The sequence below is a fragment of the Amblyomma mixtum genome, chromosome 10 (genome assembly GCF_055824585.1).
Source record: "Amblyomma mixtum isolate Tamu chromosome 10, ASM5582458v1, whole genome shotgun sequence".
NCBI lineage: Eukaryota > Metazoa > Arthropoda > Arachnida > Ixodida > Ixodidae > Amblyomma > Amblyomma mixtum.
Window position 1 is genome coordinate 8,461,005 of NC_143021.1, and position 26,143 is coordinate 8,487,147.

The 26,143-nt window shown below is 47.0% G+C and overlaps 1 protein-coding gene and 1 pseudogene across 1 annotated transcript in view; one reads left to right on the forward strand and one right to left on the reverse strand.

Annotated features, from left to right (window-relative positions):
- The window catches only part of LOC149325087 (putative 4-coumarate--CoA ligase 2), a 136,321-nt gene that overhangs the window by 34,633 nt on the left and 75,545 nt on the right, over positions 1–26,143 (reverse strand). The gene's annotated exons all lie outside the window — the stretch shown is intronic.
- Positions 14–25,356, forward strand: LOC149325088 (uncharacterized; annotated as a pseudogene).

Sequence of the window (26,143 nt, forward strand, 5' to 3'; positions counted from 1 at the left end):
AGTAAAGAGAAAGATGATCATCCGCTGTAGCCGCACCGCCGACGCACAGCGTGAGGCAAGAGCGCAAACTGTTCGAGCCCCGCCCTGTTGAACCCTCTCAATCGAGCGTCTCCTGTCGATGAAGCTTGTTTTCTTTTGCTCGCAGCTGCACAATTACAGACTGAAGCTGGCCAGCCAGACCTTCGCTACCTGCCCTGGTGCCGTCCGACAGTGCGACCCTGCGATCTTCAGCAGCAAGAACACCCCCGACGAGCACGAGTGCCTGTGCTCGGCCGAAGGGGTAAGCTCAGTTACCTGAGCGACAACAGCATGACGTTCGCGAATGTCACCTTCAATTTAACCGGTTTTGACTACCTCCGGTAGGAGAACTACGAATCCCACATCCTCACCTGGTCCGTCTTCAAGACGAGCTTTACCGACTGGTTCGTTTGCCTTGTCATGCTCTGGAGGTCCCCCAGACAGTATTCACTTTGGGACTTCCTACTGTACTTTTTTATGAATGTTACAACTCATTTGTATTTTGTTTTAATAAACCTTCAAGCCTTCAAACCTTCGCGTGGAGCAGCGCCTGGGTACAGAACACCAATCTTGATGCAGGTTTGTAAAAGCTTTCAACTTCTGCTAACGCGTCAGTGATTCCATGACGAAGGTTGATAAAATCATGGGGTCAAAGGCATCGCGCACGACGTTTTTCACACACTTGTCGCCAAGGGCCTCAGCTCTATCAACCACATTTCAATCTTTGCCAGAGCTATGTTCGAGCGGCGCTAACTCGGTCGACCTCTGCGCCGCCCGAGCTGCTTATGACCCAAGCTGTGAGAAACGAGCAGAGCTCGCTCATACTCCTGATCAAGCAGTTTCTTTGTAAATTACTAGACAGTTTTCTCGCGTTCATTCTGTTCGAAGTAAGCCATCTGACCTGGCTCCACAATGCAGAATGTGATTCGAGAGCAAATGTCCGAGGCCCTGCAGTCTCTTTTCTGCCAGCACCCCGTTCCTGCGCCACTTTCCTACAGCGAACCCGCCCGGCCACCCCGAGAAGTAGCGTTTGTTCCGTTTCGGTCTCCCACGCGGCCGACCCTGTTTGCTCCTCCACGACCACCACCCTTACATTTGCACCCATAGCCAACACTGGACAACCTCTCTACCGGCTATGCCTTCGAAATTGCCGACGCATCTTGTCGCCTATTGGCGATGCCGACCCTCGATCTTAAGCCTAAAAACCCCCCAAGCCCTTTCCCTGTGCCTGACCACCAGAGAAGCTAGACTTACCCCATATTCGGCCGTCTGTTCGCCACTTTCCCATCCCCGCGTCGCCAGTCTGTTCTGCCGATGCGCTGTCTGCCCACTTCGCCACCCTAATAATAGTGACCGCTGTTTTAGAGCCAAGAAGAAGATTTTCGCAGAACATTTCAAGTGTTCAACTATCTGCGTCGAATGTGATTCAGGCGTCAGTGAAGGGCAACAATAGTTTGGGCCTTGTTGGTACCGGCGCTGCTGTGTCAGTCTTGAGCGAGGAACTGCGCTGGAATGTGCGAAAAGTGACGGCACCGCTATATGGGTTTTAGCGTTGTGCCGCTAATTCACAACTTATTCAGCCACTGGGAGCACATTAGGCCAGAGTCAGTACTCATGACACTCCGTACATCATTGAATTTATCGTCTTTTCATCGTGCTCTCGCGACGTCATTTTAAAGTGGGTCTTTCTCCTAGGACGTATCTACTGCACGTGCGCGAAACTGACTGTGGCTCACGACACCTTGGTTCCGCCGTGTCCTGATGTGCTGACCTCTGTTTCCTGCGACTCTAATAGCCAAGTCGTTCTCATCCCATCCGCTTCTCGCAACATCTACCCCAGCTTGTCGCCGCGCTTACACTCACATCTAGCTGGAGCGCGATACCCATCACATAAGTCTCGATGCTCTCTTAATGTGAGGAAAATCTCTTGCTAACTCGTTTAATTACTTTTTCGCTACTTCAGCACACAGTCCCCATGATTCAAGTAGATTACGTTATCTCGGAGATACCAATTGTGATAGCGCATTCCTAAGTGCTGATGAAATCCAAAGCACGTTTGTAATGTTCCGAAATAGGAGATCCCGAGATTCCGTCGGTGAAAAATTGGACCCGTTAAATACTTTATTCGCATTGTAACATACTAGAAGACGACAAAGGGGGCAGTGGCGCGGCACGGAGCGCTCGCGCTGGCCCACCGCCATTCAGTCATGCAATCGCCATATATCATATATCGATGTCTTCATCGTCTTGCAGTCCCGTAACATTGGGTGGAGTGCTGGGGAATCATCGCCATGCTTGTCTTGGAGCTTCGGCGTGCTGCTTCTGAGATGGTCGCCGGTCTTGTGCTCCTGGTCCACGCCGCCTGGCTGTGCGTCAGCCCGCTCGACCAGAACCGACCTTGCCGTTCGCCGCCGCCCGGTCCTCCGCCCCGACCACAAGACATGGCGAACTGATCCTACGGACTGGTGCGCCCATAGACCTCGGCCGTAGGCTCAAGGTTACCTGTAGCCCGGAAGCTTCTGGGAGCAGCGCTCAGGGATCATCATCTGCTCATCTCTTTCATCGTGGCGGCATGCCCTGCACCTTTTGTCTCCGTTCATCCCTCCTGTCACGCCCATCATCACGTCCTGTATTTCATCTTCACTGCCGTTCTTCTAGTTCGCGCCATCATGACGGTCTCTCAGTGGCCCCGTGTAGTGTCAGGGACTCGAAGACCACAAAGTGAGCAGTGCCGCGGCACAGAACGTTAGCGCTAGGCCCGCCGGCGTTAAATCATTCCATCGCCATATGCCACGTAGTGCTGTCATCATCGGCTTGCCGTCACGTAAGAATATTATAGCTCTTGTCTTTGAACACATCTATTATATCTGCTTTGCGGAAGGGATATTTCCTGAAGCAGTGCAACTAGCGAAACTAAGTGTCAAAACTGGCGATAACTATCGCCCAGAATGTATACCTCCAGTTTTTTTTCAAAAGGGATGAAAGGTTTACGAGAAAATGGCTACTTTCTGTGAGAAACATAAGATGCTGACAAAATCTCAATTTAGATGCCGTGAAGGTCGCTCGGCAGAGTTGGCATGTTTAACCCAAAAAGAACCAATCTTGAAGCACATAGATAACAATGTTTTATTCCTAGGTATTATCGCTGACTTTTCTAAAGCATTCAACAGCATTATTCTGGGTATCTTCGTTGACTTTTCTTAAGCATATAATAGCAATAAAACGAAACATTAATAAAGAAAAAAACCCTATGGTTTACAGGATTATTTCTAAATTTTTCTTAAGCGTGTCTTCAATATCGCCTCCAGAGGGTTGTCATCAAACCTCCCGCCTCTAAAATTATGGAAATTAATTCTCTGATTCTAAAAAGTAGTACACTTGAGCCCTTACTGCTTAATATCTACGAGTATATTAATGACCTCGCTGTCATTGACGCTACTGTTAAATTTATTATTTACGCTGATGGTGCCGGCCTATTTTTTTACATCTAATATATATGATCTGGTATTACGCTGCGAATATGCCCTCAGTAAATTACATAAAAGAAGCAACGCAATTACAATTAATAACAATAAAACTAAAGGCATCTTATTGCAAGGAAAAAATAAAGACGACAAAACTAACGGTGCCTTGTTATTAGTACTTCGGAAATTTAACTTGTTCCCTGTACACAGTGCCTTGGAGTTATATTTTATGAACACCTGACATGAAACTAAAAAAAGTTGCGCGAAGTGTTAGCATACTGGAGAGACTATGCTTGTTTTTGTCCCAAGCGATTGAAGTGCTGATGTGCCATTCACTATATCGCATAATAAGTATTGACACCTGTTTTGGGGTAGTTCCTACACAACTAATGTCCCTAAAAGAAGGCTATTCGTGCGATTTCTTACGCGCAGCTTCGAGCTACACACAACCACATCTTAGCAGCGTTCGCATAACCACCAAGAACTCCATTCACAATCATTTAGTTTTTAAGCGATAATTAGGAAGCACAAGAAACAGGTGAGCAGTTTGATTCAAGAGATATCCAGCCTCACAAGATATCCTAACGTGTACCGCACAGGGGATAATGATGAAACATGGCATGTTACAAAAACCCGAACTGCGGGACCAAGTCACTAAACTACAGACTATAATCTATTTATTTATTTATTACAGATACCTGCAGCGTCCGAGGGCATTATTGCAGAGGGGGAACACAATAACTTCTGCTCATTTGACTGAAAGTACACATAATAACAGAAATACAATCACGCAACCAATAGATGAGGAAAAGCATGCACTGAAGGAAGACAACCACGCTCCACAAATAAAATAACACTAATGAAATGAAAAAGACACGCGCAAGACAACTGCGCGCCACGTCATACATCAGATAAGAATGCGCGGAATTGACCTTCCGTGCAGCACTCAGTGACGCCGGCTGGTAGCCTGTTCAACTCATTGGTCGTCCGTGGAAAGAATGAGGTTCTGTACACATCTGTGCGACACTTAATCTCTCGGATCTTCCACTGATGATCAACTCGTCTAGAAAAAAAGTGAGGTTGAAGCAGATACCGGTCTTTCTCAGTGCTCAGCTTTCCAAAATAGATGCGAAGCATAATTTGTAATCTCAAATGTTTCCGACGGTTAGCTAAAGATCCCCAGCCAAGGTGGTTTTTAAGAGACGTGACTCTAGTTGAAAAGCTGTAATTATTGGATACAAATCTCGCAGCATTATTTTGGACGCGCTCGAGCATATGACATAAGTAAGCAAACTGGGGGTCCCATACAGGGCAGGCATATTCAGAAATTGGTCGGATGTAAGTGAAATACAGGAGTTTTTTGACATTAGACGGTGCTTTATTGAAATTTCTTATTAAGAAATTAAGCATTCTGTAGGCTTTGGGTTGTAGTGTACTCAACTTGCCTCGTCCATGTTAGGTTAGATGAAAAATAAACGCCGAGGTACTTATATTCAAGTACTTTTTGTTATGTTATGTTAATCATTGCTCAACTGGACATTGTTAATATGATTCGTTAGTTACCAACATTTATATTTTTATGTGGAAAACTTGCAGGCTGCTTATTATGTACTCTGGTTTTTGTATCATTTTTGCTGAACTGTCTTATGTTTTGTGTTCCGATTTCATATTACTCTGGTAAATTGAATTCTGTCCTATGCTTGTAAGTGTTACGTTTATAATGTGTGTTAATCGTTGCAATGCTAAATCGTTGTGTTAATTCAAATTCAGTAGCCTGTACTTAGAGTGAACACAGGCTTCCCCAAGCTTCACTTCTGTGGTGTTTTGCACTGACTTTGTGCACGCATGATGCCGAATATATCTGTCTGTCCGCCCGCCCGTCCGTCCGTCCGTCCGTCCGTCCGTCCGTCTGTCTGTCATTGTGTCTGCCTGTCTGCCTGTCCCTCAATTCTATTACTATGCATCTTTACGCTTCGTGGTGAATCATCTTGGTCTTGTCCAGCTTATTGCCTGCGTGGTCATTAGTCACCATTAGCACGATGACTCCTGTCCCCTCGCAGTGGCTTCATTCACTTACTCCTTGACGTCCCTCTATAGACCCAGCACGCGTGGACGTCTTCACAAACTTCACCGACGTTATTGTTGCACCGACGTAAAAGATTAAGGTTCTTATTCTACTAGACCGTTCCTCTCTCATTTGACTTCTACCACCACCGTTTGGGCAGAACATCGGCTGTCACCAATCAGATCGACACCGGTCCCGTTTGGCGTTACGCCAACCACTATGTCGTGTTCCGGGGGTCGAATGTCAGGTAATCAACGAACAGATGAATGACATGCTGCGGCGCGGCGTGATTCAAACATCGCAGTCTTTTTCGTCATTAAAGACGCCGCTGCCTGCTTTTGCGTCTACTGCCAGCGCTCAACGAGATAACCCGCAAAGCTATCTACCCCTGCCCCAAATTGATGACATCCTTCACTGTCCGCAAGAAGATAAATTTTTATCATCTTTATACCTACGTTCCGCGTATTGGAAAGTCTCAATGGCCACCGCTGACCTTGCCAAACGCCTGACGGGCTGTACGAATTCTACTTGATTTCGTTTGGGCTACATTATGCCCCTGCCACGTTTCAGCTGATGATGTACTACATCTTTTATTGTAACATTCTTTGTTTCATCAGTACGCACTGCAGACCCTTGTGAAAAAAGTAACAAGTGTTACTAAACTAGGAAGATTGAATAACATGATTCCGGTCGTATTTTTACCGCTGAAAAAAAAACGAAAGCTTAAAACAGTCAGCTTTCGGTAAATGTGGCTTAGTGAGTGAATATGATGACGCCGGGTATCTCGGGTGGATAAAGGGTGTAAGTACTCAGCAGGCTCCAAAGTTAACTTCTGGTGAAGCGAAGAATAAAGTTTCGCGCTTCAAGTGATTCAATAGTATCAGCCACTATAAGCCGAGGGGGAGGCTCGATGATTTTAAACTTTGCGTAAATAAACCGAACAGCTTTCCTCTGAACCCTCTCGATTTTGTTAACGTTATGTTTAGTACATGCATCCCCTACTACCGAAGCATATCGGAGCTTTGTCCCGATGTATGTGGTATATTTCAATGGTTTATGCTAAATTTCTAAGTTTATGCCTCAGCAAAGCTAGTTGTGTAAACGCGGACGAATATATGCTTTCTTTATGCGAATTCTAGGAACAATTCTTTGTTATTGTTACACCTAAATATTTGTATCTGTTAACCTGCTTTAGTGGTGGTCTAAGAGTATACGCGCGGTTTAGTGGATTATTTTTATGTGTTATTTGGAGCTAAACTATTTTTGCAGCGTTAACAACTATAGCAAACTCATTGCACCATTCAAGCAGATTTTTAGATTAAGATCAAATTCCTTTTGATCCCCAGTAGACAAAATTTGACAAAATACGAAACGATCATCAGCGAACAAGCATATATGTGTTCCTGGGGTAACCACATTACCAACGTCATTTATAAAAGTAGAAAAAGCATTTAATTCATTTTTATTTATACTTTCTATTGGGGATTTCACGGGGCGCAATCGATAGCGGGAGGAGAGGCACATTCATTGGCTAGAGGTGAACGAGACAAAGCGTCGGCGTCGTTATGCTTCCTGCCAGAGCGATAGATCACACGAATATCGTACTCTTGAAGGCGTAAGGCCCATCGGTCGAGGCAGCCATTTGGGTCTTTTAGGGAGGACAGCCAACATAGGGAATGATGGTCCGTGACGACCTCGAAAGGCCGGCCGTATACGTAAGGCCGAAATTTCCCGATCGCCCAAACAATTGCCAAGCACTCTTTTTCTGTGACTGAGTAGTTTTTCTCTGGCTTCGTCAGGGTGCGGCTCGCGTATGCAACAACATACTCCGCATACCCCGGTTTGCGTTGAGCAAGAACAGCACCGATACCAACGCCACTGGCATCTGTGTGGATTTCAGTTGGAGAAGCAGGGTCAAAGTGGCGCAGTATGGGCGGAGAGGTAAGTAGACGGCGCCACGTGATGAACGCTTTGTCACAGGCAGGACTCCAGCTTGATAGGTCGCTACTGCCACGAAGAAGGGAAGTCAGAGGTGCGATGATAGAAGCGAAATTTCGGATAAAGCGTCGAAGAGCATAAGCCGATGAAACTGCGTAGTTCCTTCATCGTAGAGGGCTTCGGGAACTCAGAGACAACACGAAGCTTTGCTGGGTCAGGAAGGAGACCCTATTTTGACACGACGTGGCCCAAAATTGTCAACTTGCGAGCGGAAAAGCGACATTTCTTTAAAAGCGTACGTTGTTGGGCTAGTCGGTCAATCATGGTGAATACAAGGGGGGTACTGCGCACAAAAAGGCAAGGACAAGAAGATAACACAACAAGATAACACAGTCGCGAGTCTGCGCTTGTTGTGTTATCTTCTTGTCCTTGTCTTTTTGTGCGCAGTACCCCCCTTGTATTCGACATTTCTTTAAATTGAGTTGAAGCCCGGCTGCCGCGAGGCATCTCAAAACGTGCTTCAGGCGAACGAGGTGCGTCTTGAAATCTGGGGAGAAAGCAACGATATCCTCCAAGTAACATAAGCGGTTTTCCATTTCAGGCCGCGCAGTATAGTGTCCATCATTCGCTCAAAAGTGGCAGGGGCATTGCATAGCCCGAAGGGCATGACGTTGAATTCATATAGCCCGTCAGGCGTCACAAAGGCTGTCTTTGGGCGGTCAGCGTCGGCCATCGGGACTTGCCAATACCCCGAATGTAGATCTAACGATGAAAAGAATTCAGCTCCCTGCAGGCAGTCAAGTGCGTCATCGATGCGGCGCAGCGGATAGACGCGTCTTTGCGGACGATTTTGTCGAGGCGCCGGTAGTCAACGCAAAAGCGGATAGAGCCGTCTTTCTTGGTTACAAGGACAACGGGAGAAGCCCAAGGACTCTGCGATGATTGTATGACTCCACACTGCAGCATGTCATTCACCTGGGCGTCGATAACCTGGCGGTCGGTGGCCGAGACGCGATATGGGCGTTCGCGCAACGGCTAATGGACGCCAGTGTCGATCCGATGGGTAACAGCTGAGGTGCTGCCCAAACGGTGGTGAGAGAAGTCAAACGATGACCGAAACTTATCTAGCAGGGCCACAAGCTGGGTCTTCTCCGGTGGCGAAAGATTCGCGTCGATTGAGCCCGCGAAGACGGCCTCGGGAGCGGGTGGGGAAGAAGTAAGTGAAGACACTTGCAGGCGGCAGGAGTCATCGTCAGAAGGGTCCCAGGCGACGACGGAGGCGAAAGGCTGTGCACATCCCAAGCATTCACCGCGAAGAAGAGTGGAGGGGCACAGGAATGGATTCATCAGGGGCAAGGCGCTGCAGCCGGCTGAGACGGTAAGCACGGCGAATGCAGGGGTAGACAGTGGCGAGAAGCGAAGGAATCTGACGGGATGAAGATGACAGGGCCGTTGGATGCAGAGTCGCAATGAACAGACACGAGCACAGCAGAGCACGGCGGGATCATGACGTCATCAGCCACAGTCAGCATGGAGCGCAAGTTATTGGAAGTGTCCACCGAGTCGGCGCCGAAGGGAATAAGGGCGACTTCGGAACGAGTGCAGTCGATGACTGCGTCATGTTGGGAGAGAAAGTCCCAGCCTAAGATGACATCATGAGGCGATGGGAAGACGATGGATTCAACAATGTACAGAACGTCCTGGATAGTAACTCGGGCTGTACATGCCCCCAAAGGCGCGATAAGTTGCGAATGAGCGGCGCGAAGCATACAACTATATAGCGGAGTCATCACTTTTCGTAACTGGCGGCACAATTTCTCGCTCAGTACCGATACAGCAGCACTGGTGTCAACAAGCGCGAAAGCATCGGTGCCCTCCACAGAAACCGTGATCAAATTGGCCGGAGAAAGTCGAGGTCTAGAGTTTGGCGACAAGCACGCAGTTCTTGTTTCCGGAACGGCGGGCACTAGTTTTCCGAAGGGGAAGAGGGACGACGGCGCATCGGGGAAACCGAGCGGCGACGCGGAGATGGAGAATGGCGGCGAATAGAGGGGCTGAGATCAGAGGAACCAGTGGTGTCAGAAGGCGAAGTTGGTGAAAAGGCTGGGGAGGGACGTAGGCGTAACCTCGAGGGTCGGTATCGGCAGCAGGGGACAGCACTTGACGGCGGCAGTGACGCATCACGTGGCCAGGAATGCCGCATGCATAACAATGGGGCATAACAATGGGCATAACGATGGGGGCGCGACATCGCATCGGCCATGCGCTTACCACTGTTTTTCGCCCAGGTCCTGTCCCACGCCCTTTTTTCTTGGTCGTCCGTGTATATATCGTCGTTGGATAAAGCACCGAAGCATGCGCCTGTCGAGTTCAACCTCAGCTCGACTGCTGCTGACGATGCCTCGATGACAAGCTGCTGCCTGCCACCTGCGCATCTGCCTCCCAGTTTGGCTTCGACCACACTGCTGATCTGGCAACAAGGACGCACTAGCAGCACTATCTCCTGAGGGGCGGATATTTATTCGCCAGTTGCAAGCCGGCCAGCTGGGGCGCGACATCGCATCGGCCATGCGCTTACCACTGTTTTTCGCCCAGGTTAGTTACCGGTCTCCCGCTGCATGCTATTGTAGTTCCAATCGATGTATTATTGCGGTGTCGTGCCCCGACAACTTGCTGTGTGTTATGAAAAAGTGTCTTGTTAAGTTGAAGTATGGTCGGGGTCTTTTATGTAAACTTTTACTGCTTCTATGCGGTGATGTGGAGAGCAACCCCGGTCTCGGTTGCGTGTTTATTTTTCAGCGCAAGCCCAGCCAGGCCACTGCTCATTGACTCGCTGTACTGTGCACGTCACTTCCGCTCCGATCAGTACGCAAGCATTAAAAGTAAATGGCTGTTCTACAAAACTATCTACACAAACGTTTCGTATGCATACAAAATATAATAAATCTTTGAGAAACTAGATTTCAACGTTTAGTTTGGTCACGTGACAAGGCGCACACGAGCAGACGACGCCCAAGAGCGCGATCACGTGATATGACGTCACTTTTTGTCAACAGTCAAAATGGCCGCTCGGTGTCTCGGTGTTTTCGGCGTGGTTTTCGGGCAGTTGTAAGCAAGTAGTTCCAAGGCTAGTGCAAGCCGCCTAGTTGAATCCAGGATACTTGCCTCTGAATGGTTAAAGTGCGCCGATTCCAAAGTGCTATGTAAGCCGCGCGGTTAGATGCTAGATATGCGTATCTTCAAACCGACGTAGGACCTACGCAGTGGCGATGTCACGAAGCGTTTGTGGCCGTGTTGCAAGCGTTTCTAATTCCTGTGAGTATCACCACGGACAGCGACGAGTAACAGCTGCTCACCTTGGAGAAAGGAGGCCGCTCATGGTGAATTTCCTGTGCGTGCATAAGCTACACAGCACAGTGACAGTGTCCGAGAAGTGAAAGTGATTGCGGTCGGAGCTAGTGCTTCTCCGCCGAGGCAGAGAAGTGCGCACGTGCGAAGGCTCACTACGCACGCAGTGTTTTCCGAATGCTGAAATGAACTTGGCGTTCTGCAGCTAGTCGTACTGGTTGCAGTGATTGCAACCGAAGCGAGCGTTGTTATACGACGTTGTTTCTGTTACGTATCCATCACCGATTTTGATCGCGCTTCGTGTAGGTACTGTGCTTCGAAACTGCTGTGTGTGCGACGTGACGCGATCCTGCTGGCTGCGCGGCCGTCGAACTGTTTTCTTCCGCGACAACAACAGCGTCGCCATTCTTCGGCGTGTTGCTGCTTCATGCAGTACATTTTGTGATTATGGATGCTCGGGTTACGACGTGCGAAAACATCGGTGTGTAGTGCAGTGGTCTCTTGTGGAGCGTCGTTTTTTTTTTACTTCCTGCCTGCTGTGTGGACTTATGTCTGCAAAAATATTTGCATGAAGAATTGGTGACAACACAAACTTCTCTGCATGATGGTGGGCTGAGCCAGAGGAGTAGTTCTCGGTTTAGGTTGTGACATGGTGCACTCCGTTTAAAAAGTGCTATAGCATTGTGGGCTGCGGAGAGGCATCTGTGAGCCTATAATGGAAGCTTGCGACTCTGTTCTTTATTGTTAAGCAGCTTAATTTATTTTGTGCAATGAGTAATCTGAGCCAGGATGTGAGTCGCCGAGCACTGACAATGCTTTTGACAGCAGAAAAAGAAGTGCTTTGGCATCCAGAAAGTGTTTGAGCAGGAGGAGTCGCTGGGCCTGGCAGTTCATGGGTTAACACAAAACTCTCTGCACACAGTGCGACAAGCAGTATGATGGCAATTACGGTGTGTAAAAAAGCATATGATTCAGGCTGTGCTTGACTTATCTACTCAAATTCAAGAAGTCTTAACAGTCTTTGCACTCTGCACAATTATGCGACAAAGAGCTGTATTTATTTTCACTCTGTCCACTGTGTTATGAGCGAGTTTTCATGTTATTGAGGTGTGAGTGCATTGAAAAAGTTTTGCCCCCAGAAATACTGTCCATAATTTGAATCCATAATGGGGTCTGTATTAACGAGGCATGACTGTATAAATGAAATTATAGTTATTTTTAGTCCTGATGATGACACAAGTTATTCAGCTGTGTTATTTGCCTAGACGACTTATGAAGTAAATTTGCCATTGCAAATTATGAAAGCTGATTAAAGTATGGGACAGCAGTTTGGTGGTTGTAGAGTAACAATTGGCTTTACCTGACACCACTTTGAAACAGCGGATAGGAAAACAAGGCCTCTGGAGCTAGTGAAACTACAAAGAACAAAGACGACAGGAAAGAACATCACCACCACCGCACCCAGTAGCCATTCTTGTTCTGTCATTCTCATCCTTAGTACATCGTCGACATGCCGTCTTTCCAGCAGTTTACCCGACAGCACACTTAAGCCCTGTGAATCTTGGAGAATGCAACAGCTGGACAGGACACAGTGTGCACATATATCTTGTGCATGCCATGAAGATAGCCTCCTTTCTCATCATAGCTTAGCCCCTGTATGTGTTGCCAATCATCACCCACCACCTATGACCCAATTTGTGCCGTTGGCATGTGCGCCCCATTGTAAACATAATTTATACTCTTGTGGTGCTACTATAATGTTATGACCAATTAAGTTGTTTCATCCAAATTGGCAAGGCTTTAGAAAGCATTCCTGCGATAGCCAACTTGCTCTCATTCTCCCTCAACGGCAACATCCCCCTTAATGCTTTTTTTTCTGGGCTTTGAAAGAGCGTGTGATAAAATCCCTCATTTATATAAATTAGGCGTAATTTCTCATGCTATACCTTGAATCCAGTTGCTATAAACTGATTCCAAGCTTTAACAGCCAGCCGTCAACAGAATTCCCATACGAATTCTGACGCGTCCTGCTTTTTTCCTGTAATCTCGGGTGTCCCCAAGGCATTGCCCTTGGGCCCGAGGTTTTATTAAATACAATATGAGCTTCCTTTCAGTGTTTCCTAACGTGCCTTCATTGACGACTATGGAGTCTGCCCTCTGCAATCAATAACAGTATTTCAGTTCTCAGAACAATATTTCAGATGCTCTCGACTAGCCTGTTTGCTAATGTTATTAAGAATGCACTAACGTTTTTTTACTTTCAGGATAATTACATCTTGCCTACTTAAGGCCTTACTGAGAAAGGCATATTCACTGCATACTGAAAAAAAAAATTGGTTTTTGAGGAAAGGAAATGACGTAGTAACTGTCACATATCTCGGTGGATACCCGAACTGGCTGACAATGTAACATGGTCTCACCTAACAATCCTTCATCATCATCATCATCATCATTTATTGACCCTTAAAGACCCCTGGAGGGGTATAACATAGGGGGGGGGCAACATCGAAACAAGTAATGACATTATTAGGTCAAAAAAAATATACAGTGAAACAGTCAAAAAAACAGTGATAAAAAAGAATACAGTGAAACATTCGTTGCTTGGGGAAGAGAAAAAAAGAAATACACGTTTATAAATCAGGCAGACAGGTGCAGTAGTAGATCAAACAATCATAACATCAAAATAAAACGCAAAGACAACAGTTACCCACATTGGGATTTCAAGTGAAATGACAGCAATTGGTGCAATTTAAGAGCATTGCGTTCAGTGACAATACATTCGAGTAGTGAATTCCATTCTTCAATGGCAAGAGGCAGAAATGGCTTGTTAAATGCGTTTGAGGAGCCATGGAGTCTTAGGATGCTCATGGAGTTGAAAAGACGGCGTGATGTTCGGAGGGGAGGGAGCAGAAGGGAGTCTCGAAGTGAGGGAAAACAATAGTACAATTTATGCAATAATGATAAACGGGCAATTTTACGCCTATGCGCGAGAGGCTCGATGTTGGCAGATAATTTTATTTTGGTAATGCTAGAGCGGGTGTCAGAGTTGGAGGAAATAAAGCGGGCTGCACGGTTTTGGACGGCTTCTAGGCTGGCTATTAAGTAGGCTTGATGTAGGTTCCATATTGGGGATGCGAATTCAAGTTTGCTACGGATGAAAGTTTTGTAGGCTTGGCTGCGAATGGAAGAAGGGGAGCAACTGAGGTGACGTCTGATAAAGCCGAGTGTTTTCGATGCATCAGCAGCAATCTTCGTGATGTGCTCGGACCAAGTGAGGTTGCTCGTGATATGGATTTCAAGATACCAGTATGATTCGGCTTTAGTGGGGATGGTTGAACTGAGTGAATACGTGTAGTTGATATTAGTGCGCTTGCGTGATACCTGCATGTATTTGCATTTTGTTACATTGAGCGTCATTAGCCATGTGGAACACCGGCTTTCAATCCTGTTTAGGTCGCTTTGGAGCAATTCCTGATACAACTACCTTATACAACTTATGCAACTACCCACAGCCCAGGATATTTACACCATAGCATGTCCTTATATGTCACCGTCTTCCATGTTGCTTGCATTCAAAACTCCTGTGCGGCATCAGCAGAATATTGTTATGCCACATGGCATAAATCTAATTCTTCTCAGATCCTGGGATGAATTCAGAACTGAGCTGCTTGTTTTATTCTCTCAGACTATTGTAGAAGCTCCAGCGTCACAGCACTAAAGATGAATCTTCTAATTTCTTCATCTCATGTAGAAACTTCAGGTTTTTTTTGCTCTTTACTGTCACATAACCAACTAATCTTTTCCTTCTCATGGTTCCTTCTGCACTAGCTGCACAAGCACTGTCCCTTCCTTAGCTTATGCCATTGCATTTCAAGATTCAATTTTGTTTTTGCCACGAAAGGCTAGAATGGTCTTCCATCTCACAAGGCTATGCTTGCTAACCTCTTGTCCTTCGAACTGGTCACTGTAGAAATCCATGCAGTTAATGACAATGCAAGTCCAATATTTTTGAGGAATCCCCCAGTGTGGAGAACGTTTGTAATAAGGGAGTAATTCATTATCACCCACCCAAGCGTAGCCATACGGCTACAAAAGAAAGCTACTCAGGTTCCACAGAAACTTAGTAGTTAGAGGAAAAGTTACCCTAGTCTGGGGTTGGAACCCGGGACTACTGCCTCACAGGGGCAGTTGCCCTACCAAGTGCGCGAACCGGGATGGCTAGCATATGATGGGGCGAGCTCGAAATGGGAGCGGTGTTGGTCCAATATTTTAGACGAATCCCTCAAGGTTGAAATGATTTCTAATAAGGCAGTCATTACTCATTGGCATCCACCCAAGCACGGCCATACGGCTACAAAAAGAGCTACAAAGCTTTTCTTTGCAGCTGTATGGCTGCGCTTGGATGCTAATGAGTAATTATTCCCTTATTAGTACGTTGCAAACTCATCAAGCTCCTACTTGCCTCACCATGTCAAAGTTCACCATTCAGGTATTGCCACTTAGGACCGTTGAGGTATAATAAATATTAAAATAAATTGATCTAATAAAGTGCCTACTGACTCGTTCACTCGGGCAAACGAATAAAATGCTCTATTATGCATAATGTGGTCATCGAGAACTTTCCTCTATTTCAGGTAATATCACGGCATATAAATATGTCCTTTTTACAGCTGCTTTTAGAAATGTTATCCTTTATTATGATACATGTAATGCCCCTCTGCTAAAGTTTTAACCAGAGGCTGGCAGTGTTCCAAATAAATAAATATATGCGCACAGTAGTTGCATTCAGGCTAACTTGCACACTGCACACGAATCCTCTATCGAGTCGAACACACTGAGTGGAACAAGCCAGGCTGCAGTACAAGCTGCTAACAACCGTCATAATTACTAAATCACATTTTTCAAATAGCTAAGGTTATATATTTTAAATTATTAGTGAGTTATTCAAAATAGCACAAAGCAGTGGTTTTACATTTGTGATAGAAAAAAAATTGGCCAGGGGAAGGCGCAAAAAAGGACGATCACGAGAGAAGAGACAGGATGGGACGAGCGTTTCCCTAGCAGTGCACAGTAGTTGTCACTGTAATATGTAAACAGGCTTCCTCCCTGCAGACAGTTATTGCAAAAGAGATATGCGTATAACAACGCTCGCTTCGGTCGCGATCACTGCAACCAGTACGACTAGCTGCACAACGCCAAATTCATTTCAGCATTCGGAACACACTGCATGCGTAGTGAGCCTTCGCACGTGCGCACTTCTCTGCCTCGGCGGAGAAGCACTTGCTCCGACCGCAACCACTTTCACTTCTCGGACACTGTCACTGTGCTGTGTAGCTTATGCTGCACGAACAGGAAATTCACCATGAGCAGCCTCCTTTCTCCAAGGTGAGCAGCTGCTACTCGTCGCTGTCCGTGGTGATACTCACAAGAATTATAAACGCTTGCAACACGGCCTCAAACGCTTCGTTACATCGCCACCGCGTACGTCCTACGAATGCAATACGCATATCTAGCATCCAACCGCGCGGCTTGCAAAGCACCTTGGAATCGGCGCACTTTAACCATTCAGAGGCAAGTATCCTGGATCCAGCTAGGCGGCTTGCACTGGTCTTGGAACCACTTGCGTACAACTGCCCGAAAACACCGTGATACAGTGCTCTAGAACCTGTAACCGTGGCACTCTACCGTGACTTGCCGCGACGACCTTTAAAGCGGCCATTTTGACTGTTGACAAAAGTCACGTCATGTCACGTGATTGCAATCTAGTCACGTGACCAAACTAAACGTTCAAATCTAGTTTCTCAAAGATTCATTATATTTTGTATGCATATGAAACGTTTGTGTAGATAGTTCTTTAGAACAGCCATTTACTTTTAATGCTTGCGTACTAATTGGAGCGGAAGTGACGTGCACAGTACAGCGAGCCAATGAGCAGTGGCCTGGCTGGGCTTGCGCTGAAAAATAAACACGCGTCCCGGTTTCGATACACACGAGATGAATTCGGATAATGAAGCCATTGATGGCATTCACGCTGCCATACAACGACTGGAACTTCGCCAGTCGCAGTTCCTTCAGGAACTGTATATGTTTAAACAGCAGCAGGACGCTACAAGTACGTCTTTAAAATGTTTACTGGGCAGGATCGCTACACTAGAGAACGACCTGCATTCCTCACGGCTGGCCTCAAGGGCTGGTGATTCAAACCCATCATCGTGTGTTGACGCCTTGACCAGAGAGGTTGCCCAACTTAAGGCCTGTTTTGAAGATGTTTCTAATAAGTCCCGCAGGAATAACTTGCTTATTCTAGGTCTAAATGATTCCGCAACAGAGGGTTGGTCTGAATCTGAAAAAAATGTGCGCGAATTCTTCTCGTCTTATCTTAACCAAAATGCTCCACCTGAAAGCATCGAAAGGGCTCATAGAATAGGTCGCTTTGGTTTAGGAAAGCACCGACCGATTGTCGTTAAATTTTGTAGTTATAAAGCCAAAGACAATATCTTATCGTGCGGCTTTAAGCTAAAGGACACTAAGTATGCCATACGCGAAGACTTCACGCCCGCAGTCAGAAAGGCACGCTTCATGCTTTCACAATACGCACGTGACCTGGCTTTTCCTTCCAAGTTACGATTTGATAAGCTTCTCGGCAACAAAAAGTGTTTTGTCTATGATTTTGAACATGACCGTGTCGTCGAGCTTCGAGAATGACAGAAAGGGAGGCAACTGCCCGCTCCGCTGCTCGTGCCCAACTTACAATCTGTGCCCTTGGCGTCATCAAATTTTGAATTGATAACTCTGGTCGTGAATTGCAGGAGTATCAAAAACAAAACTGATGAATTTGCTACTCGTTTCCTCTGTAAAACCTCATGTTATAATTGGCACTGAATCATGGCTGGATAATTCCGTTCTCAGCTCTGAAGTATTTCCCACCGGTTATGACGCGAACCGTAGTGATCGACACTTGCATGGTGGGGGGGGGGGGGGGGGTGTTCATACTTATTGACCAATGTTTTAGCTCTTCGTTAATAACAGCGCCTCTAGATGGTTGCGAGTCAGTATGGCGTAATCTTCGCCTAAACAATGGAAGAATTTGGCTATTGGCTCTGTCTACCGTCCTCCTTCCGCTACCAACCCTGACGCTTTCAGTTCGTTGTCTGAATTTATACTCAGCTTAAAAAATGACTTTCATTTTGGCGGGGACTTTAACATGCCTGATTTCAAATGGGTAGACTACAAACCTCTTCGTGCGAATCATTCTTCATTATCTTCATCCTTTTATGAATTAATTACTACTAATGACCTATATCAGTACGTCACTGAACCTACACGAGAAACTGAGCACTCATCTTCAGTGTTAGATTTACTGTTCTGCAACCGGCCTTCAGTAGTGCGTGACACTGTGGTCATACCGGGAATAAGCGACCACAGTTGTGTTGTCGCTAATGTTCGGCATTTTCCTTATTTAATTTCAAAAGTTGATCACGAAAGGTTTTCTTTTTTAATAAGGGAGACTATACGTCAATGAGGAACGAACTTGCGTCTTTCCTTCCTGAATTTATTGATCTTAACCAGAATTTAGATTGTAGTTCCCTTTGGGAAGTATTCAAGAATAAGCTGGAATGCCTAATTGATCAATATATCCCATCTAAAAGCCTTTCCGGAAAGCGCCGCCGCGACAAACCGTGGATCACACGGCAAACTAGACAGCTTATCAGGAAACAACATCGCCTTCTAGAATCATACAAAAAAAATCGATGCCCTGCAGTATTGCAATCGATTCGGGCTCTTGGCAGTACACTAAAAACTGAAATTAAAGCTCTTAAGGATAGCTTTTTAAATGACTTGGGATCAAAACTGCGTAATAATCCTAAGGAATTGTGGACGTTTTTGAAACACAATGGACGTGAACAAGTCGGAATACCGAATTTAGACCATGATGGTGAAGTTATTACTAATGATGGTGATAAGGCATGCTGCTTTAATGCTTTTTTTCAGTCTTCTTTTGCGCCAATGTGCTACATCGGAGAACTTCCGTTAACTCGTGAATCTGTCACTGAAACCATGTCTGAATTTGTTTTTACTCACCAAGGTGTGTCAAAATTGCTTAGTGATGTGAATTCATCTTCTGCCGGTGGTCCTGATGGTGTTCCTAACTTTATTTTAAAGTCTTGCGCGAATGAAATATCTTACTACTTAGTCATCTTGTTCCGATCATCACTTAAGTCGGCGTCTCTGCCAAATGACTGGAAAAATGCTAATGTGGTACCAGTGCATAAGAGTGGTTCAAAAAGCTCTGTTGTTAATTACCGACCGATTTCTTTAACGAGTGTGTGTTGTAAAACGTTGGAGCACATAATATATAGCGCAGTCATAAAACACCTTGACTGTCATGGGTATTTTACGGAAGTTCAGCATGGCTTTAGGTCAGGTTTTTCCTGTACTACTCAGTTGCTTGAGTTTAGTAATGATCTGGTTTCTTCCTTTGACCGTGGCTCTCAAATAGATTGCGTATTTCTAGATTTTAAGAAAGCCTTCGACTCTGTACCTCATTTACTATTGTTACATAAGTTACGTTGTCTTGGTCTGCACCCCAGTGTCATCGATTGGCTTCATTCGTATCTTCAGGGCCGCATGCAGCGTGTTTTGATTAATGGTTCGCAGTCAGATTATGTAAACGTTTCCTCAGGTGTACCGCAGGGGTCTGTTCTTGGACCCCTTCTTTTTCTGATTTATATCAATGATATTGTCTTGGATCTTACCTGCAAAGTTCGGCTCTATGCTGACGATTGTGTCGTTTACACTGTTGTGGAAAATTCCTCTGATGCGTTAAAACTACAGCGAAACTTGGATTCCATCCAGTCCTGGTGCTTAAAATGGCAAATGTCTTTGAATGCCACAAAATGCCAATTTGTCTCTTTCACTCGAAAGCGTTACCCATTACAAACAAATTACTCACTACATAATGTTCCCTTGCAAAAAGTACTTGAATACAAGTACCTCGGCGTTTATTTTTCATCTAACCTAACATGGACGAGGCAAGTCTAGTACACTACATCCAAAGCCTGCAGAATGCTTAATATCTTAAAAAGAAATTTCAAAAAAGCACCGTCTAATGTCAAACAACTCCTGTATTTCACTTACATCCGACCAATTCTTGAATACGCCTGTCCTGTATGGGACCCCCAGTTTGCTTACTTATGTGATATGCTCGAGCGCGTCCAAAATAATGCTGCGAGATTTGTGTCCAATAATTACAGCTTCTCAACTAGTGTCATGTCTCTTAAAAACCACCTTGGCTGGGGATCTTTAGCTAACCATAGGAAACATTTGAGATTACAAATCATGCATCGCATCTATTTTGGAAAGCTGAGCATTGACAAAGACCGGTATCTGCTTCAACCTCATTTTTTTTTCTAGACGAGTTGATCATCAGTGGAAGATCCGAGAGATTAAGTGTCGCACAGATGTTTATAAAACCTCGTTCTTTCCACGGACGATCAATGAGTGGAACAAGCTACCAGCCGGCGTCACTGAGTGCTGCACGGAAGGTCAATTCCGCGCATTTTTATCTGATGTGTGACGTGACGCGCAGTTGTCTTGCGCGTGACTTTTTCATTTCATTAGTGTTATTTTATTTCTGGAGCGTGGTTGTCTTCCTTCAGTGCATGTTTTTTCTCATCTATTAGTTGTGTGATTATATTTCTGTTATTACGTGTATCTTTCGGCCAAATGAGCAGAAGTTATTGTGTTTCCCCCCCTGCAATAATGCCCTTGGGCGCTGCAGGTATCTGTAATAAATAAATAAATAAAAAATGGGTAGGTTGTCCGGTGTTCGCCATGGACGGAAACGTTGCGGTGGTGGCCGGGCAGGACGAAATGGGGTCGACTGCGGTGGATGTTGGTACGAACGTGTCTGGGCGGGGACGCCTGACTGCTTCAGCGTAGGTAAATGGCGCAGCGACGGGAGGCAGAGAGGAAACCGATGGCAGGGCCTCGGACACTTGCACCCGAATCACGTGCTGAAGTGTCAGAGTTAGGTTAGAAGGACTCGGAACAGTAGGAAGAAGCGAAAGCTGCCGCGCAACTTCCTCACGGACAAACTGCTTGATCTGGAGTAGTTGCGAGCTGTCTTCTGTCGTCATGCTGAGGCCAGCGTCTGTCTGTGGAGACGGCTGCCGAGTGAAAACGCGCTGCCGGCGGAGCTCATCGTAGCTTTGGCAGTGGTCGAATATATCGGTGACAGAGGTGACTTTCTTGACCACAAGCATATTGTAAGCGTCGTCTTCGATTCCTTTCAGGATGTGTTTCACTTTATCGGCCTCCGCCATGGACGCACTGACACGCTTGCAGAGATTGACGACGTCTTCGATGTAGCTGGTGTTTGATTCACCGCTCTGCTGTGCACGAACGCGAAGACGCTGCTCGGCGCGAAGTTTGCCTACTGCTGGATGGCCGAAGATGTCGGAGAAGCTGGTTTTAAATTCGGTCCAAGTGGTGAAGTACGATTCGTGGTTCTGGTACCAAAGGTGGGCAACGCCGGTCAGGTAGAAGATGACGTTGGTAAGCTTCATACTGTCGTCCCATTGGTTATGAGCGCTCACACTGTCGTAAGATGACAGCCAGTTCTCCACGTCGTTGTCGTCCACGCCGCTGACGACGGCAGGGTCGAGCTGGCGGAGCGCATTATGGCAACCAACGGTTTCCGGCGAGGAGCCGGCTGGCTAGTTGGCGTTGGCAGGCATGGGGCAGCGATGGTCCGGTTGCGTACCTCCAGGACGGAATCCCGCAGCCTCCACCAAGACGTAACGGCCTTTATTGACAGTTGGGAAGGCCGGTTAGAGCGGGCAAAGACAGGTCCGGTCCCTGAACAGTTCACGCTCTCGTCTCGCGCCGCGCGTCGGCTCTGCTGCTCCGACTGTTGATCATCTTCCTCAAAACACATGTTATTTCTTGATTCCTCCAAGGCCAATTGAAATCACAGAAGGAACTGAGAAAATTCTGAACACATTACCATAACCTAGAAACACCGCCGAAAAAACAAGTAAAAGTTGTCAAGCTCTAAGTATATAATGTCAGCTAGGGCATTCTATAGAGGTTGACGGTCTTCAATGGCGGCTATGGTTCCGGGAAGGCGGAGCAATCCTGCGATATGCGGGGACCTATGGGGACGGCAAACAATAAAGCAAGAAGAAATTCCGACTTTATGGCAGTGATCTATGCAGCCAGAACGATAGGGCACATGCAAATACAAATACAAAGGAAAATGCAGCTTATTTCGTGTTTCTTTTACAAAACAAGGGGAAATGGCGCGGCGAAAGCCTTGGGCCCACATCGCTGACTATGCGTCTGATTCTTCTTATACAGGTTAGTTATAACAGCGCAATACGGTGTGATGATCGTTTTCTTGTTGTACTGCCGTGCCCACATCTGTGTTTAAGTATTGGGTATGAGTGTTTAAATTCTTGTAAGCTCCTCGCTTATGTGGACATTGAAGAAAATCCGGGACCGACTGTTGATGAAATCTTTGAGTCTATATTGAGTCGCCAGCAAACAATTAGAGCTGGCATCGCTTCATTGAAAGTACGCTTTGAATCCACGGAGACACCAATACACTGTTTCGAAAAGCGTTTGAACAGCTTGGAATGCAGTATGACCGAGGTTCGAGCAAACACCCATGAAAATGAAGAAACAAATGCAGTTGCAGCCGCAGCGCATGACCTACTTAAACATCATCATGAAAAACTGGTTGAGTTGGAAAACCGCAGCCGCCGTCCGATTTTGATTGTTTTTGGGATTACCGAACATCCTAATGAAACTGAAATAACCCTACGGGAGAACGCTATTCAAGACGTATTTGAGGATAAGGTGGGGGTGAATTGTGTTTCAGTAGCGAGAATAGACCCTTTAGAAAATTCAGTCTGGCAACTCGGCAGGCATCATCATCAGCAACTTTCGTCGGCGCCGGGCGCCATATTTTGGGCACCTTTGGCTGGAAGACGCGCAGCTATAGCGCTCTGCACAGCCTTTGCACTAGTTTCCACTTTGTGGCATGTCTGGTTGCGTTTGTGAAAGCGATGGCGGAAAATTTGCAGTGGTCGAGGGACCTGACTGTCATCCCGGGCGGACTTTCGGAAAGGCTTTTGGACTCCTATTGTCCGGCCGCACCTCTCAGCGAAGCTACAAGCCGGTATTACTGCGATCCGTTGACAGGCGGAAAATTTGCAGTGGTCGAGGGACCTGACTGTCATTCCGGGCGGATTTTCGGAAAGGCTTTTGGACTCCTATCGTCCGGCCGCACCTCTCAGCGAAGCTACAAGCCGGTATCACTGCGATCCGTCGACAGTGCGCGTTGCCGTGTCACCCTGCAGGTCGAATCTACTGTCGATAAAGGAGGGCTAACAACACTTGGACCGGACTCGACTGCGAGCAGGCGCACTGCAGGGCGAAATGCGTGTGGATCCGGATACGGGCGCTCGATCAGCAGTGCCGGTGCGCTAGCCGTCGGTGCGAAATATCAGTCGCGTTGTAGTTGTTCACCATCTAGGCGTAGCGACGACTAGGGCAGTCGGGGACCAGCGCGCAGTTCGTCGCCCGGCGTTGCCGAAAGCTCCACTCTAGCACAGGCATGCTGTCGTTGCTAGAATCTAGCAAGCATCCTTTCTGGTAGCATGGCTGTTTTGTGTTTTCTTGTGCGAACGTGAAGTAAGCCGAGTCTGCCGGCCGGCCAGCCTGGATCCCGTCTGCCGGCGTCATAAAAACGAGCTAATGAGTGTTCTCGACGTAAATAATAAACCCTAGGATAGGGAAATGAGAAAATATATAATTTTTCTGGGTCATTGGTCAATACCGAGTTGCTGCTAAAAGTGGCAACTGTGGTACGAGCGAATTTGTTGCGAGAACCGCCGCGAAGCTGCCGCTGACCCGACGCCGGGGTCCTGCTCGACTGGCTCCCGCTAGCTCCGCTGCTGAAGGCGCCGTATAAATTGACCATACTATTATTTTATTGTGAGATGATGCTGTTGACAGCAAAGCGGAGTGAAGAATAGGCCTTCAATCATAGTGCAGGCGACTTCCGAAGCGCCGGCCCCTGCCGCTTCGACGCGAAGCAGCCTATAGGCCTAGCGACGACCACGGCTGACAGGCAGCCACAGAGCTCTTCGCCCGGAGCGCCCGCGAGCGGTGCCGTTGCCGAAAGCTCGCAACATCAGCTGGCATGCTTTATCGCCGCTCGAGTATAGCTTGCAGTCTTTCTGATAACAAGGCGATGCCGTTTTTTCTTGCAATATTGGTACACCAAGCCAAGCAGCGCTCAGGCACTGCTGCGCTGCGGCGAAGTGCGACACCGGTTGTGGACGGAGCTTGGGCAGAGCGGCGCAGCATTGCTTGCCGCTGCGTGTGTCCCTGCTTGCTGTGGTGTGGCAGTTCGGAAGCGGCGACCGGAGCGTGTTGCCGGACATGTGTCTCCTGCCTTAGCCAGAGTGCATAGGCCCTGACCGAACGAAAACACAAAGCTGCTGCTGCTGCACTCCGCCTATGTCGCCGTCGTTTGCTGCATGCTAACGGAGAGAACGACGGCGCTCCTCGCCGCGCCGCATCGTCGTGCTCTTTTTCGCGCACACGGAACCCTCTATGAATGGACGCGGATGCTTGAAAATCCAAAACAAGCGCGTTTGAGCTGCGTTTTGATTTTGTGACGCGCCAAAACAGTCGCCAGCATCGGAATGCATGTCCTCGAGTGCGCCGAAGGTGGCACCTTTATTTTTGTGCTCACTATACAGCGGAGCGGCTACACGCTAGAAGGAACTTTTCGCTGCTCTTTCAATACTTACATCATTTATTTTAATGTGAAAACGAACAGGTCACGGACGAGAAGAAAGAAACATACAGCTACCCGGTGCGTGCGCTCCGTGCTCTGGAAACACAGCTTGTTTCCGTGCGCGTCTCTTCGCCGCGCTGGCTGCGGAAAGGCACACAGCAGCATGCCGGCATCGCGACTATAGCTTGGTGCAGAGAGCCAATGTCAAGGAACATGGCTAGGACACAGAAACAAGAAAATTGAGCTTATTGTGGCTTCGCCGGGCGCCGTACTTTTCAATCTGGCCCGAGCGCATACCGGCAGGCGTATGCCCAAGTAATGGCGGAGGTACCGCGGTTTGCGCACCACACACCAGATGGCGCTGAATTTTCTAAAGGGTCTATTCACAGACTCGGGAAAAGACCCACGGGAAGGCCAGTCATTATGTTTTTCCAGGATTACACTGAAAAACAAGCCCTTATGTAGAATGCTTACAAACTGAAAGGATCAAGAATTGCCTTGCAAAATGATTACTGCGAGACACTCTGCGCAAGCGCCGTCTACTTTGTAACAGCGCGAAAGAATAAAAAGATAGCGGCAAAAAGGTCTGGCTTGTTTACGATAAGATTTGCGTTGGTGACGACTTGTACATTTGGGACGATGTACATAACACACGAAAACTAGTTCCAAAAATGGATGACACAGAAATGAGATTAGAGCAGGCAGAATAGCAATCACGTTCTTTCCAGTTTCGGCTGCTTTCACTAAATGCCCAAAGCATTGTAAACAAAAAAGAAATGCTCTTTCATGAAATCTGTCAGGTGCTTGAGTGTCCGGGTAAGTCGATATGCTCTTTCATGAAATCTGTCAGGTGCTTGAGTATCCGGGTAAGTCGATATGCTCTTTCATGAAATCTGTCAGGTGCTTGAGTGTTCGGGCAAGTCGATATGCTCTTTCATGAAATCTGTCAGGTGCTTGAGTGTCCGGGCAAGTCGATATGCTCTTTCATGAAATCTGTCAGGTGCTTGAGTGTCCGGGTAAGTCGATATGCTCTTTCATGAAATCTGTCAGGTGCTTGAGTGTCCGGGCAAGTCGATATGCTCTTTCATGAAATCTGTCAGGTGCTTGAGTGTCCGGGTAAGTCGATATGCTCTTTCATGAAATCTGTCAGGTGCTTGAGTGTCCGGGTAAGTCGATATGCTCTTTCATGAAATCTGTCAGGTGCTTGAGTGTCCGGGCAAGTCGATATGCTCTTTCATGAAATCTGTCAGGTCCTTGAGTATCCGGGCAAGTCGATATGCTCTTTCATGAAATCTGTCAGGTGCTTGAGTGTCCGGGCAAGTCGATATGCTCTTTCATGAAATCTATCAGGTGCTTGAGTGTCCGGGTAAGTCGATATGCTCTTTCATGAAATCTGTCAGGTGCTTGAGTGTCCGGGCAAGTCGATATGCTCTTTCATGAAATCTGTCAGGTGCTTGAGTGTCCGGGCAAGTCGATATGCTCTTTCATGAAATCTGT